We start from the raw sequence: 13,970 nt of genomic DNA, 5'->3' as shown, positions 1-13,970 counted from the left end.
AGGGACACAATAACCGCACATGCGCACCAGAGGGACACAATAACCGCACATGCGCACTAGAGGGACACAATATCCACACATGCGCACTAGAGGGACACAATAACCGCACATGCGCACCAGAGGGACACAATAACCGCACATGCGCACTAGAGGGACACAATATCCACACATGGGCACTAGAGGGACACAATAACCGCACATGCGTACCAGAGGGACACAACCGCACATGCGCACTAGAGGGACACAATATCCACACATGGGCACTAGAGGGACACAATAACCGCACATGCGTACCAGAGGGACACAATAACCGCACATGCGCACTAGAGGGACACAATATCCACACATGGGCACTAGAGGGATACAATAACCGCACATGCGCACTAGAGGGACACAATAACCGCACATGTGCACTAGAGGGACACAACCGCACATGGGTACTAGAGGGACACAATATCCGCACATGCGCACTAGAGGGACACAATAACCGCACATGTGCACTAGAGGGACACAATATCCGCACATGCGCACTAGAGGGACACAATAACCGCACATGCGCACCAGAGGGACACAATAACCGCACATGCGCACTAGAGGGACACAATATCCACACATGCGCACTAGAGGGACACAATAACCGCACATGCGCACCAGAGGGACACAATAACCGCACATGCGCACTAGAGGGACACAATATCCACACATGGGCACTAGAGGGACACAATAACCGCACATGCGTACCAGAGGGACACAATAACCGCACATGTGCACTAGAGGGACACAATAACCGCACATGCGCACTAGAGGGACACAATAACCGCACATGGGCACTAGAGGGACACAATAACCGCACATGGGCACTAGAGGGACACAATATCCAGCAAACGTGTAGGGAGAGAGCGAACCGCTCCGGTGAGGGGATGATCCCAAGCACATCCAGCACAGGTGCAGGCAAGGATCCGCAATCCAGGACAGCAACAATGGGAGGAAACAAGGAGCCGCACAACTGGGTGGAGATGCAAATCATAAAAGTCCAAATTTTATTAAATTCCAAAAATAAAAACACGTCCAATGTGTGACCACAGCAGTCGGAGACATGGAAAAAAGCACGGCGGTTGAATCGTTTCACGGAATCTACCGCTTAGTCGTAACCATGCTTAAACAATACAAAACAATGCTTTAAATAGGAAAATTTCATCTCATGTGCACCTCCCAGATCTCACTTGATTAGGCACACACAGCTGTAGATAGTAATCCCCAATTGAGGGCTCACAGACCAGCAGAAATTGTTTGTATGTTTTAAACAGAAAAAGAAAAAGAAAAAGAAGAAAAACTGCACCAGATGCATAAACAGAAAATATATAAATAAAATAAAATAAATTAGAGTAAGGACATGTGTATTGACTGAAATGAATATATAAAAAACATATATACATATCTGGTGTAGGGATGAGACCCAAGACAGGGGAAGTAGAATAGACCAAAAATGTGAGAATGAAGTAAGGGTAATGAAAGAAGTGGGCAGTGGGTAAAGCCTAAACGAATGTAATGAATTATATCCACATATATACCAAAAATATATATACATATGTGTAAAGAAGTATATCAATGTCGTATAGCCCCATACATTGAGGGACATGGCCACAGCTGTATGTGCAGGCAAAAGTTGATCTGAAAAGAGCCCTACATCTTTGATCCGACACTAAAAAGGTGTACATATATAGAATTCTCAATGAAACAGATGCATAGATATGGAATATATTGTCCACGTGTAAAAGAATAATATATTGAAAAATAAAAGGGGTTATTCACGCAGCTGTATAGGTATATGAATAAAGACATGTACATACATATATATATGCGTGTATGTGCGGGACATCGTTTGTAAATTCATAATGTCGCCTGATAATCATCAAACGAATAATGAATGTATATGTGCAGACTATTGATACGGACAGCACACATATCCAAGCATATATGAAAAAAGTGTGCCTAGAACATGCCATATGTAGGTCTATATATATCTAAACAAAGGAAACAAAAAACCTAAAAAGAATGGCAAATGTAAAAAGTCTTTGAGCGCGTAAGATTGGCCTATAATTGCAGGCTATTTATATCATCAATTTTAACTGAAATGGAAAGCAAAAAATATATATATACACACGTGGACAAATACATTCCTTTACAAATAGCACATCACATATATATGTATTAAACCATCCGTAAAACATCTGTAGATGATAAAAAGAATATTCTCGATATTATAAAACATACATATAACTATAAACGAAGACCAACTGAATGGTCCATTACATGTGTTGTCTATAAATAAAGAATATCTTAGCTGGGCTAAATAGACTGAATCCCAAAGAGATAAAGCAGAAAATACGCACAAGAAAAAGGGAATAAAAGTAGAAGGGATGAAAACAGGGGAAGAAAAAGAAAGATAGAAAGAAAGTAGAAACTAGAAAGAGTGAGAAGACACAAAATGACCGATCAATAATAGAAAAGAAGAAGAGATACATGTATGCCAAAAATGGAATGTATACACCGCAAGATCTAGATTATTCTTGTGTATAAAAATGGGTAACATCCCATTCAAAATTTAAACCCCCAGGTAAGCGGGTCTGGAGTCTATGGATCCAGAAAACTTCCCTCTTACACAGGAGGCGGAACACATCCCCCCCTCTTGTAGGGACTATGACACGTTCGATGATTTGTACCGATATTAAAGATAGGTCACCATTATGTTCCAAATTAAAGTGTCGAGCCACATTTGTGGATTTCCGCAATCTGACATCACTTAGGTGTTCTCTGAACCTATCTTTAAGTTTACGTGTCGTGAGACCTACATACTGGACAAAACATTCCCTACAGGTGATAAGATAGATTAAAAATGAGCTGTTACAATTGAAAAACTTATCGATTTTATATACTTTATTTTCAATGGAGGATTTGAAAGTATCTCCACCCAAAATATGGGGGCAAGTAATGCAGTCCCTAACACCACATTTAAAGTTGCCCTTTAAGTGCAACCACGTTTCAGACGTCTTTTTGTTGGTGCTAGTAAAGAGACTAGGGGAAAGATGATTACCTAGTGTTTTAGCCCTTTTGGCTACAATATTCACTCCCCCCTCTAGAATTTTGGCACAATCCTTATCTCCATACAGGATAGGAATATGTTTGTTGATGATGTGTTTAATCCTATTAAATTCTAAACTGTATGGGATAATAAGATTGATAGGATCACTCTTGCCATCGGTTTTAAACGCTTTAGATTCTTTGAATTTTTTAGATTTTTTAGGGGATTTCTTTGGTGAAAGCAAACTTTTTCTATCTCTATTGAGGGCAATGAAATATGCCCTGTCCAGAGTCCATCTAGGGTACCCCCTAGCCAAAAAACGTTTGTACAATTGTACCGACTCCTTGTTAAAAACAGCCAAGTCACTGCATATCCTCCTAATGCGGAGGAATTGGCCTACTGGAATGCCTTTGCGGGTGTGGAAAGGGTGGCTGGAGTCGGCATGTAACAGGCTGTTGCCAGCTGTGGGCTTCCTATAGAGGCTGGTAACTATCTGACCCTGTCGATGTTCCAAAGTGACATCTAGAAAGTCAATTCTTTCGGCACTGAATTGACCCGTGAATGTCAAATTGTGTTCATTGTTGTTGAGATAGTTCAAAAATGAATCAAACGGGAGACCTTGTCTGCAGATGAAAATCAGGTCATCTATATACCGAAAAAACATAATGATATGGTTCCTATAGGGGTTTCCATCTCCAAAGATGTGGGTCCCCTCTCCCACCAACCCATATACAGGTTGGCTAGGGAGGGTGAAAAAATAGCCCCCATGGCTGCCCCACACCTCTGGAGATAGAAAACCCCATCAAACATGAAATAGTTGTGTTTTAGAAGATACTCCAAAACCTCCAAGATGTACAATTTAATCGTTCCAGTTAGATTGGTGTATTGGGTTAATGAAAAGTGAACCGCTGTTAGGGCCAAACTATGAGGGATTGAGGAGTAGAGACTCGCCACATCACAGGTTAACCACTGATAGTCTGGCTCCCAATGAATCTCATCTGTTACACGTAATAAATGCATAGTGTCTTTGAGATAGCTGGGCAAATTCTGTACAACGGGTTGAAGTTGACCATCCAACCATTCACCCATACGTTCATTGAGAGACCCAATGCCAGAGACAATGGGTCTCCCCTGAACTGGGTGAACCCCCTTGTGCACCTTGGGAAGGTGGTGGAAAATCGGGGTAATAGGAAATTCCGGCATGAGTTTGCCCGATTCCTTGGGAGTCAGAATGCCCAAAGAGGCTCCCTTATCAACAAGTGTCTGGAGAGTACATCTAAATTTTTTCAAAGGATCACAGCTTAATCTTGTATATGTACGTGTATCCGACAACTGTCTGAGTGCCTCCACTTTATAATCACTTTTATCCAATATCACCACTGCTCCTCCTTTATCTGCATTTTTAATTATAATGGAATCATCCTCCATAAGGGAAGCCAAAGCATTTCTTTCTTGAACACTTAAATTATCATTTTTCACCTGTACCTTATTGGGAATCATTTGTTTGAGCTCAAAAATGTCCTCTTCAATCTGTTTCTGGAAGGTGTCCATCTGTGGGACTCGTGAGTGCACAGGATAAAAATAGGAGGGTACCTTGAAAGAAACTTTGTTAACACAATCTTCTCTTTCATGTGCACGATCCTCACTTTCTTCCATTAAATCCTCCAGGGCGATGACGGCACAATGTTCTCTAAAGGATCTGGGAGACTCTGGTACGGTGTCCCTAAGTTCATACATAATTTGATCCGATCCTGCATCCGTCTCCTGCGGTGTATGTGCGATCGTGCCGTCACCCAGAAAATGGGACGATTAAATTGTACATCTTGGAGGTTTTGGAGTATCTTCTAAAACACAACTATTTCATGTTTGATGGGGTTTTCTATCTCCAGAGGTGTGGGGCAGCCATGGGGGCTATTTTTTCACCCTCCCTAGCCAACCTGTATATGGGTTGGTGGGAGAGGACCCACATCTTTGGAGATGGAAACCCCTATAGGAACCATATCATTATGTTTTTTCGTTATATAGATGACCTGATTTTCATCTGCAGACAAGGTCTCCCGTTTGATTCATTTTTGAACTATCTCAACAACAATGAACACAATTTGACATTCACGGGTCAATTCAGTGCCGAAAGAATTGACTTTCTAGATGTCACTTTGGAACATCGACAGGGTCAGATAGTTACCAGCCTCTATAGGAAGCCCACAGCTGGCAACAGCCTGTTACATGCCGACTCCAGCCACCCTTTCCACACCCGCAAAGGCATTCCAGTAGGCCAATTCCTCCGCATTAGGAGGATATGCAGTGACTTGGCTGTTTTTAACAAGGAGTCGGTACAATTGTACAAACGTTTTTTGGCTAGGGGGTACCCTAGATGGACTCTGGACAGGGCATATTTCATTGCCCTCAATAGAGATAGAAAAAGTTTGCTTTCACCAAAGAAATCCCCTAAAAAATTCAAAGAATCTAAAGCGTTTAAAACCGATGGCAAGAGTGATCCTATCAATCTTATTATCCCATACAGTTTAGAATTTAATAGGATTAAACACATCATCAACAAACATATTCCTATCCTGTATGGAGATAAGGATTGTGCCAAAATTCTAGAGGGGGGAGTGAATATTGTAGCCAAAAGGGCTAAAACACTAGGTAATCATCTTTCCCCTAGTCTCTTTACTAGCACCAACAAAAAGACGTCTGAAACGTGGTTGCACTTAAAGGGCAACTTTAAATGTGGTGTTAGGGACTGCATTACTTGCCCCCATATTTTGGGTGGAGATACTTTCAAATCCTCCATTGAAAATAAAGTATATAAAATCGATAAGTTTTTCAATTGTAACAGCTCATTTTTAATCTATCTTATCACCTGTAGGGAATGTTTTGTCCAGTATGTAGGTCTCACGACACGTAAACTTAAAGATAGGTTCAGAGAACACCTAAGTGATGTCAGATTGCGGAAATCCACAAATGTGGCTCGACACTTTAATTTGGAACATAATGGTGACCTATCTTTAATATCGGTACAAATCATCGAACGTGTCATAGTCCCTACAAGAGGGGGGGATGTGTTCCGCCTCCTGTGTAAGAGGGAAGTTTTCTGGATCCATAGACTCCAGACCCGCTTACCTGGGGGTTTAAATTTTGAATGGGATGTTACCCATTTTTATACACAAGAATAATCTAGATCTTGCGGTGTATACATTCCATTTTTGGCATACATGTATCTCTTCTTCTTTTCTATTATTGATCGGTCATTTTGTGTCTTCTCACTCTTTCTAGTTTCTACTTTCTTTCTATCTTTCTTTTTCTTCCCCTGTTTTCATCCCTTCTACTTTTATTCCCTTTTTCTTGTGCGTATTTTCTGCTTTATCTCTTTGGGATTCAGTCTATTTAGCCCAGCTAAGATATTCTTTATTTATAGACAACACATGTAATGGACCATTCAGTTGGTCTTCGTTTATAGTTATATGTATGTTTTATAATATCGAGAATATTCTTTTTATCATCTACAGATGTTTTACGGATGGTTTAATACATATATATGTGATGTGCTATTTGTAAAGGAATGTATTTGTCCACGTGTGTATATATATATTTTTTGCTTTCCATTTCAGTTAAAATTGATGATATAAATAGCCTGCAATTATAGGCCAATCTTACGCGCTCAAAGACTTTTTACATTTGCCATTCTTTTTAGGTTTTTTGTTTCCTTTGTTTAGATATATATAGACCTACATATGGCATGTTCTAGGCACACTTTTTTCATATATGCTTGGATATGTGTGCTGTCCGTATCAATAGTCTGCACATATACATTCATTATTCGTTTGATGATTATCAGGCGACATTATGAATTTACAAACAATGTCCCGCACATACACGCATATATATATGTATGTACATGTCTTTATTCATATACCTATACAGCTGCGTGAATAACCCCTTTTATTTTTCAATATATTATTCTTTTACACGTGGACAATATATTCCATATCTATGCATCTGTTTCATTGAGAATTCTATATATGTACACCTTTTTAGTGTCGGATCAAAGATGTAGGGCTCTTTTCAGATCAACTTTTGCCTGCACATACAGCTGTGGCCATGTCCCTCAATGTATGGGGCTATACGACATTGATATACTTCTTTACACATATGTATATATATTTTTGGTATATATGTGGATATAATTCATTACATTCGTTTAGGCTTTACCCACTGCCCACTTCTTTCATTACCCTTACTTCATTCTCACATTTTTGGTCTATTCTACTTCCCCTGTCTTGGGTCTCATCCCTACACCAGATATGTATATATGTTTTTTATATATTCATTTCAGTCAATACACATGTCCTTACTCTAATTTATTTTATTTTATTTATATATTTTCTGTTTATGCATCTGGTGCAGTTTTTCTTCTTTTTCTTTTTCTTTTTCTGTTTAAAACATACAAACAATTTCTGCTGGTCTGTGAGCCCTCAATTGGGGATTACTATCTACAGCTGTGTGTGCCTAATCAAGTGAGATCTGGGAGGTGCACATGAGATGAAATTTTCCTATTTAAAGCATTGTTTTGTATTGTTTAAGCATGGTTACGACTAAGCGGTAGATTCCGTGAAACGCGTCAACCGCCGTGCTTTTTTCCATGTCTCCGACTGCTGTGGTCACACATTGGACGTGTTTTTATTTTTGGAATTTAATAAAATTTGGACTTTTATGATTTGCATCTCCACCCAGTTGTGCGGCTCCTTGTTTCCTCCCATGGACACAATATCCACACATGGGCACTAGAGGGACACAATAACCGCACATGCGCACTAGAGGGACACAATAACCGCACATGTGCACTAGAGGGACACAATAACCGCACATGGGCACTAGAGGGACACAATATCCACACATGCGCACTAGAGGTACACAGTAACCGCACATGTGCACTAGAGGGACACAATAACCGCACATGGGCACTAGAGGGACACAATAACCGCACATGGGCACTAGAGGGACACAATAACCGCACATGTGCACTAGAGGGACACAATAACCGCACATGGGCACTAGAGGGACACAATAACCGCACATGCGCACTAGAGGGACACAATAACCGCACATGCGCACTAGAGGGACACAATAACCGCACATGGGCACTAGAGGGACACCACCGCACATGGGTACTACAGGGACACAATATCCGCACATGCGCACTAGAGGGACACAATAACCGCAGATGCGCACTAGAGGGACACAATAACCGCACATGCGCACCAGAGGGACACAATAACCGCACATGCGCACTAGAGGGACACAATAACCGCACATGCGCACCAGAGGGACACAATAACTGCACATGCACACCAGAGGGACACAATAACCGCACATGCGCACTAGAGGGACACAATATCCACACATGGGCACTAGAGGGACACAATAACCGCACATGAGCACTAGAGGGACACAATAACCGCACATGTGCACTAGAGGGACACAACCGCACATGGGTACTAGAGGGACACAATATCCGCACATGCGCACTAGAGGGACACAATAACCGCACATGGGCACTAGAGGGACACAATATCCACACATGGGCACTAGAGGAACACAATAACCGCACATGGGCAATAGAGGGACACAATAACCGCACATGGGCACTAGAGGGACACAATAACCGCACATGCGCTCCAGAGGGACACAATAACCGCACATGCGCTCCAGAAGGACATATTCATGCATGCTATAGGAACACAATATTAAACAAAGATTGAGACAATAATAGTACCTACAAATATTATCACAATCACCCCGCGCTTCAGGAAAAAATAAAATAAATATGCCAGATATATGCTACCTTGACATATAGCTGCTGCCTTAAAATACAAACATAATCAAAAAAACATGTGTTAATTCTCTCAGAAGTCAGTGAATAAGAAAGGTTCAACACATAAGCAGCGCTAAAGACCCTGTTTAAAAGTCCACATATGTGAATGAGTCAAAAAAGTCCTCAGGAGAGTGAATCCACGGATGAAGATCAAAGGATAACTTCCACCACACCACGTGACCCCCCTAGGTATTGCTCACTCACCAGAAATCATTGTAATAGAGCCTTTGAATATCCACCGATCACACCAAATGCAGACCACTCCACGATCGTTTAGGCACAGAATCTCCCCAATCTGAACACCTTATACCAAGAGATCCACATACTCCAGTGCACCGGCAGTAAATGTAAGCAAGAAAGAGGCTCATAGGGCAGTATATCAACACAGTTTTATTAAAACACCCGCCCCATCCCTCAATCAATGCACTCACAGCAAACAATATATTAAAAGGCTTTCAATATGCTAGAACCATATGCTGATCGAGACCTCACCGCTCCGCTCCCGCTCCTCTGTTATGCTGGATCAGTCACAGATGTCAGCTCACAACGGGCAAGGATATGGGGATGCGGCTCTTACAGCTCTGAATGATGTTGTCGGGGTGTCCGCGTGCTCACACCCTGACATGTTTCGCCATAACACTGGCTTCTACGGCTTCTACGGGAGAGCCAAAATTCTAGAGGGGGGAGTGAATATTGTAGCCAAAAGGGCTAAAACACTAGGTAATCATCTTTCCCCTAGTCTCTTTACTAGCACCAACAAAAAGACGTCTGAAACGTGGTTGCACTTAAAGGGCAACTTTAAATGTGGTGTTAGGGACTGCATTACTTGCCCCCATATTTTGGGTGGAGATACTTTCAAATCCTCCATTGAAAATAAAGTATATAAAGAAGCCAGTGTTATGGCGAAACATGTCAGAAGCCAGTGTTATGGCGAAACATGTCAGGGCGTGAGCACGCGGACACCCCGACAACATCATTCAGAGTTGTAAGAGCCGCATCCCCATATCCTTGCCCGTTGTGAGCTGACATCTGTGACTGATCCAGCATAACAGAGGAGTGGGAGCGGAGCGGTGAGGTCTCGATCAGCATATGGTTCTAGCATATTGAAAGCCTTTTAATATATTGTTTGCTGTGAGTGCATTGATTGAGGGATGGGGCGGGTGTTTTAACAAAACTGTGTTGATATACTGCCCTATGAGCCTCTTTCTTGCTTACATTTACTGCCGGTGCACTGGAGTATGTGGATCTCTTGGTATAAGGTGTTCAGATTGGGGAGATTCTGTGCCTAAACGATCGTGGAGTGGTCTGCATTTGGTGTGATCGGTGGATATTCAAAGGCTCTATTACAATGATTTCTGGTGAGTGAGCAATACCTAGGGGGGTCACGTGGTGTGGTGGAAGTTATCCTTTGATCTTCATCCGTGGATTCACTCTCCTGAGGACTTTTTTGACTCATTCACATATGTGGACTTTTAAACAGGGTCTTTAGCGCTGCTTATGTGTTGAACCTTTCTTATTCACTGACTTCTGAGAGAATTAACACATGTTTTTTTGATTATAGGAACACAATACCTGTGCAAGCACACTAGAATGGTGCAAAAACGGCAAATGCGCACTAGAGAGACACAACAGCCCTGCTTGCACACCAGGAGAACCCAATTAACAATAATTAATAAACACGCACGTGCGCAGGAAATAACATTATCATGAAACTTTCTCATCTAGTGGCCTCATCTCACCAGTTTATGGGATTGATTTTCAGGTTAAACCATTAAAAATTGGAGGGACAAGCAGGTGGAGTGGAACTTGTCAGGAATGCTAAAGTGCAGAAAACTAGTAAGGACCCCATGAGTACCCCTCCCCCCGTAGACCGTCTTCCTGCATTCCTAATGTCAGTCTATTGGAAAGCAAATCCGATCTTTCCGCAATCAAACTCCAATATTGCAAAAATGTAAGATTAGTGCCACCTTGTGGTAACATGGAGAGAATCACAAAGGAGACCCCTGTACTGCCTGTGTATAATGTACAGACTAGGCTTACACATACACAGTGTGACAGACTTCCAGGGGGTGCCGATGTGGACTCTGAGTGGACGGCATTTCCTTTGCATTGTCATGGACAGGATCTGAACTGAGGATACCAGTGCTGCAAGGCAGAAGTGCTAACCACTAAGCCACTCCACTGCCATGATCTCAGCGCTGTTCCTCAGTTTGCTCTGCGCATTATAAACTATTCCATTACGTCCTGCTGATCTCCTGCAGCCTCTATGTAGCCACTTCACAATTATACACAATCCAGTGATGGCTGCCTGGCATCAGTTTCCTGATGGTGACAACACTGGACTTTGCGCTGAAAAAGCCATACTAAGCTTGTACGACAACGCAAGAGCACAATTGGGGGACAGGGACAGAGCGTTGTCACCCCATACAAGGAAATGTCTTATATGGCAGGATCACCAGGGAATATTTTAACCACTTGCCGACCGCCGCACGACTATCTACGTGGGCGGTCAGCCCCTCACAGGCAAAGTGACGTAGGTCTACGTCGCTCGCCTGTGAGGGTTTAGGGAGCGAGCGCGCGCCGCCGGAGGCGCGCTCCCGCTCCCGCGTGGTCACGGACCCCCCCGCGCGCGTGACCGGCGGACCCGATCGCCGCCGGCCACTCTGCGATCGGCGGGGGAGAGGGAGAAAGTCAGGCAGCTTGTGTAAACAAGCTGCCTGTCATTCTCCTCTCTGTATGAGAGCTGATCACATGGATCTACTATGTAGATCCATTGATCACTCTGCATACAGTTGAAGCCCCAGCCAATCACAGTAGAAAGCACGCCCCTAGGGATACACACAGCCCCTCCCTCTCAAATAAAGTTAACCCCTTCACTACCAGTGTATTTTTACAGTAACAGTGCATATATATAGCACTGATTACTGTAGAAATGTCACTGGTAACCCCAAAAGTGTCAAAAATGTCAGTCAAGGGTCCGATCTGTCCGCCGCATTGTCGCAGTACCGCAAAAAAAAATCGCAGATCGCCGCCATTACGCGTTAAAAAAAAAAACAACAAAAATGACAAAAATCTTTCCCTTTGTTAGTAAACGCAATAACTTTTGCGCAAACCAATCAAAATACGCTTTTTGCGATTTTTTTTACCAAACATAGGTAGCATAAAACAAATTGGCCGAAAATATTAAAAAATTTTGATTTTTACATTTATTTTTGGGGGAATTTCATATAAAAAAAAGGGAAAAATATTGCTATTTTTGCAAAATTTACGCTCTTTTTTTGTTTATAGCGCGTGATCAAAAAATCGCACAGGTGATCAAATACCGCCAAAAGAAAGCTCTGTTTGTGGGAAAAAAAGGACGCCAAATTCGTTTAGGTACAGCGTCGCACGACCGCGCAATTGTCCGTTAAAGTCACGCAGTGCCGAATCGCAAAATACCCCCTGGTCAGGAAGGGGGTAAAATCTTCCGGGGCTTAAGTGGTTAACCACTTAAGCCCCGGAGGATTTGGCTGCTCAAAGACCAGGCTCTATTTTGCGATTTGGCACTGCGTGACTTTAACGGACAATTGCGCGGACGTGCGACGCTGTGCCTAAATGAAATTGACGTCCTTTTTGTCCCACAAACATAGCTTTCTTTTGGTGGTATTTGATCACCTGTGCGATTTTTACTGTTTGCGCTATAAACAAAAAAAGAGCGACAATTTTGAAAAAACAACAATATTTTTTCACATTTTTTTTATATGAAATCCCCCCCCCCCCCCCAAAAAAAAAAAAAATTAAAAAATCAAAATTTTTTAACATTTTAGGCCAATTTGTTTTCTGCTACATATTTTTGGTGAAAAAAATCGCAATAAGCGTAATTTGATTGGTTTGCGCAAAAGTTATTGCGTTTACTAACTACGGGAAAGATTTTTGTCATTTTTATTGTTTTTTTTTTTTTAACTACTAATGGCGGCGATCTGCGATTTTTTTTTGTGGGGCTGCGACATTGCGGCAGACATTTTTGACACTTTTGGGGGTACCAGTGACATTACTGCAGTAATCAGTGCTATAAATATGCTCTGTTACTGTAAAAATGACACTGGCAGGGAAGGGGTTAACTTTATTAGAGATCAAGGGGTTAAGTGTGTCCCTAGGGGTGTGCTTCTAACTGTAAAGGGGCGTGGCTTTTGATGTAACCACAGAGACATACGATCCTACATAGGAGGATCATATGATCTCTACAGTTACATCAGGGAGAATGACAGACGGCTTAGTTTACATCAGCCGCCTGCCTTTCTCCGTCTCCAGCGGGAGATCGAGAATGGCCAGTGGACATCGGAGCCGCTGGTCAATCGCACTGGGATGGCAGTGAACGAGCGGGAGCGCGCCTCCGCGACGCGCTCTCGCCCCCTATTGGATCGCGGGCGAGTGATGTACCCATACGTCACTTTGCCCGGGGGGGGGGCTGACCGCCGCAGTATATGTACTTGGGGCGGTCGGCAAGTGGTTAACGAATAACTCCACCCCCTTGGGTGATCTCTGTACATTGCAGGGATTGTAGCAAACCTTGTTGTAGATTCCTTCCTTTTGTTATTCTGAAGAAATCATTGTTTGTTCCTCTGTGTCCATGTGCAAAGTGAATGTGAATGGGAGTGACTTTATAATTATCAATCAGCTGCTGCACCTGCAGGGCTTTAATGAAGAAAGTGGCAGGGTCTGCATCCCTGTAGACGTGATTTCCTATTCGGAGTATCTCACCAAAAATGTGATGCCCAAAAATCTGACTTGTATCTCAGTGCAGACTTCTGGGAAAATCAGCGAGCCAATCACACCAGCAGGAAATTGCGCTCTGTCTATATGTGTACACAGCGCCTCCAGGTGGCCATATTGCATTTTACAGAAAATTACAGCAACTGCAGATTAAAAACGGAAAGGTCATTTTTAACTGCTTGCCGACCGCCCGACGCAGATGTACTACGGGCAGGCAGCCGCTTTCAGGCAAATCGCCGTACATGTACGGCGCTTGCT

The 13,970-nt window shown here is 42.7% G+C and overlaps 2 pseudogenes across 2 annotated transcripts in view; both read right to left on the bottom strand.

The window, feature by feature from the left end:
• LOC309552515 overlaps positions 1–4,819 on the bottom strand; it is a 78,247-nt pseudogene extending 73,428 nt beyond the window's left edge. The window contains exon 1 of the transcript in view: positions 4,088–4,819. The product of the transcript in view is annotated as an uncharacterized misc_RNA (transcript). The remainder of the gene's footprint in view (positions 1–4,087) is intronic.
• A 3,988-nt stretch (positions 4,820–8,807) lies between these two features.
• Positions 8,808–13,970, bottom strand: part of LOC309552514 (DNA polymerase subunit gamma-2, mitochondrial-like) — a 74,833-nt pseudogene continuing 69,670 nt past the window's right edge. The window contains exon 6 of the transcript in view: positions 8,808–8,816. The product of the transcript in view is annotated as a DNA polymerase subunit gamma-2, mitochondrial-like (transcript). The remainder of the gene's footprint in view (positions 8,817–13,970) is intronic.

The sequence above is a fragment of the Pelophylax lessonae genome (genome assembly GCF_965119305.1).
Source record: "Pelophylax lessonae genome assembly, chromosome: 4".
Taxonomy (NCBI): domain Eukaryota; kingdom Metazoa; phylum Chordata; class Amphibia; order Anura; family Ranidae; genus Pelophylax; species Pelophylax lessonae.
The sequence above is the reverse complement of the archived record's forward strand: the minus strand, read 5'-3'. Positions and strand labels throughout refer to the sequence as shown.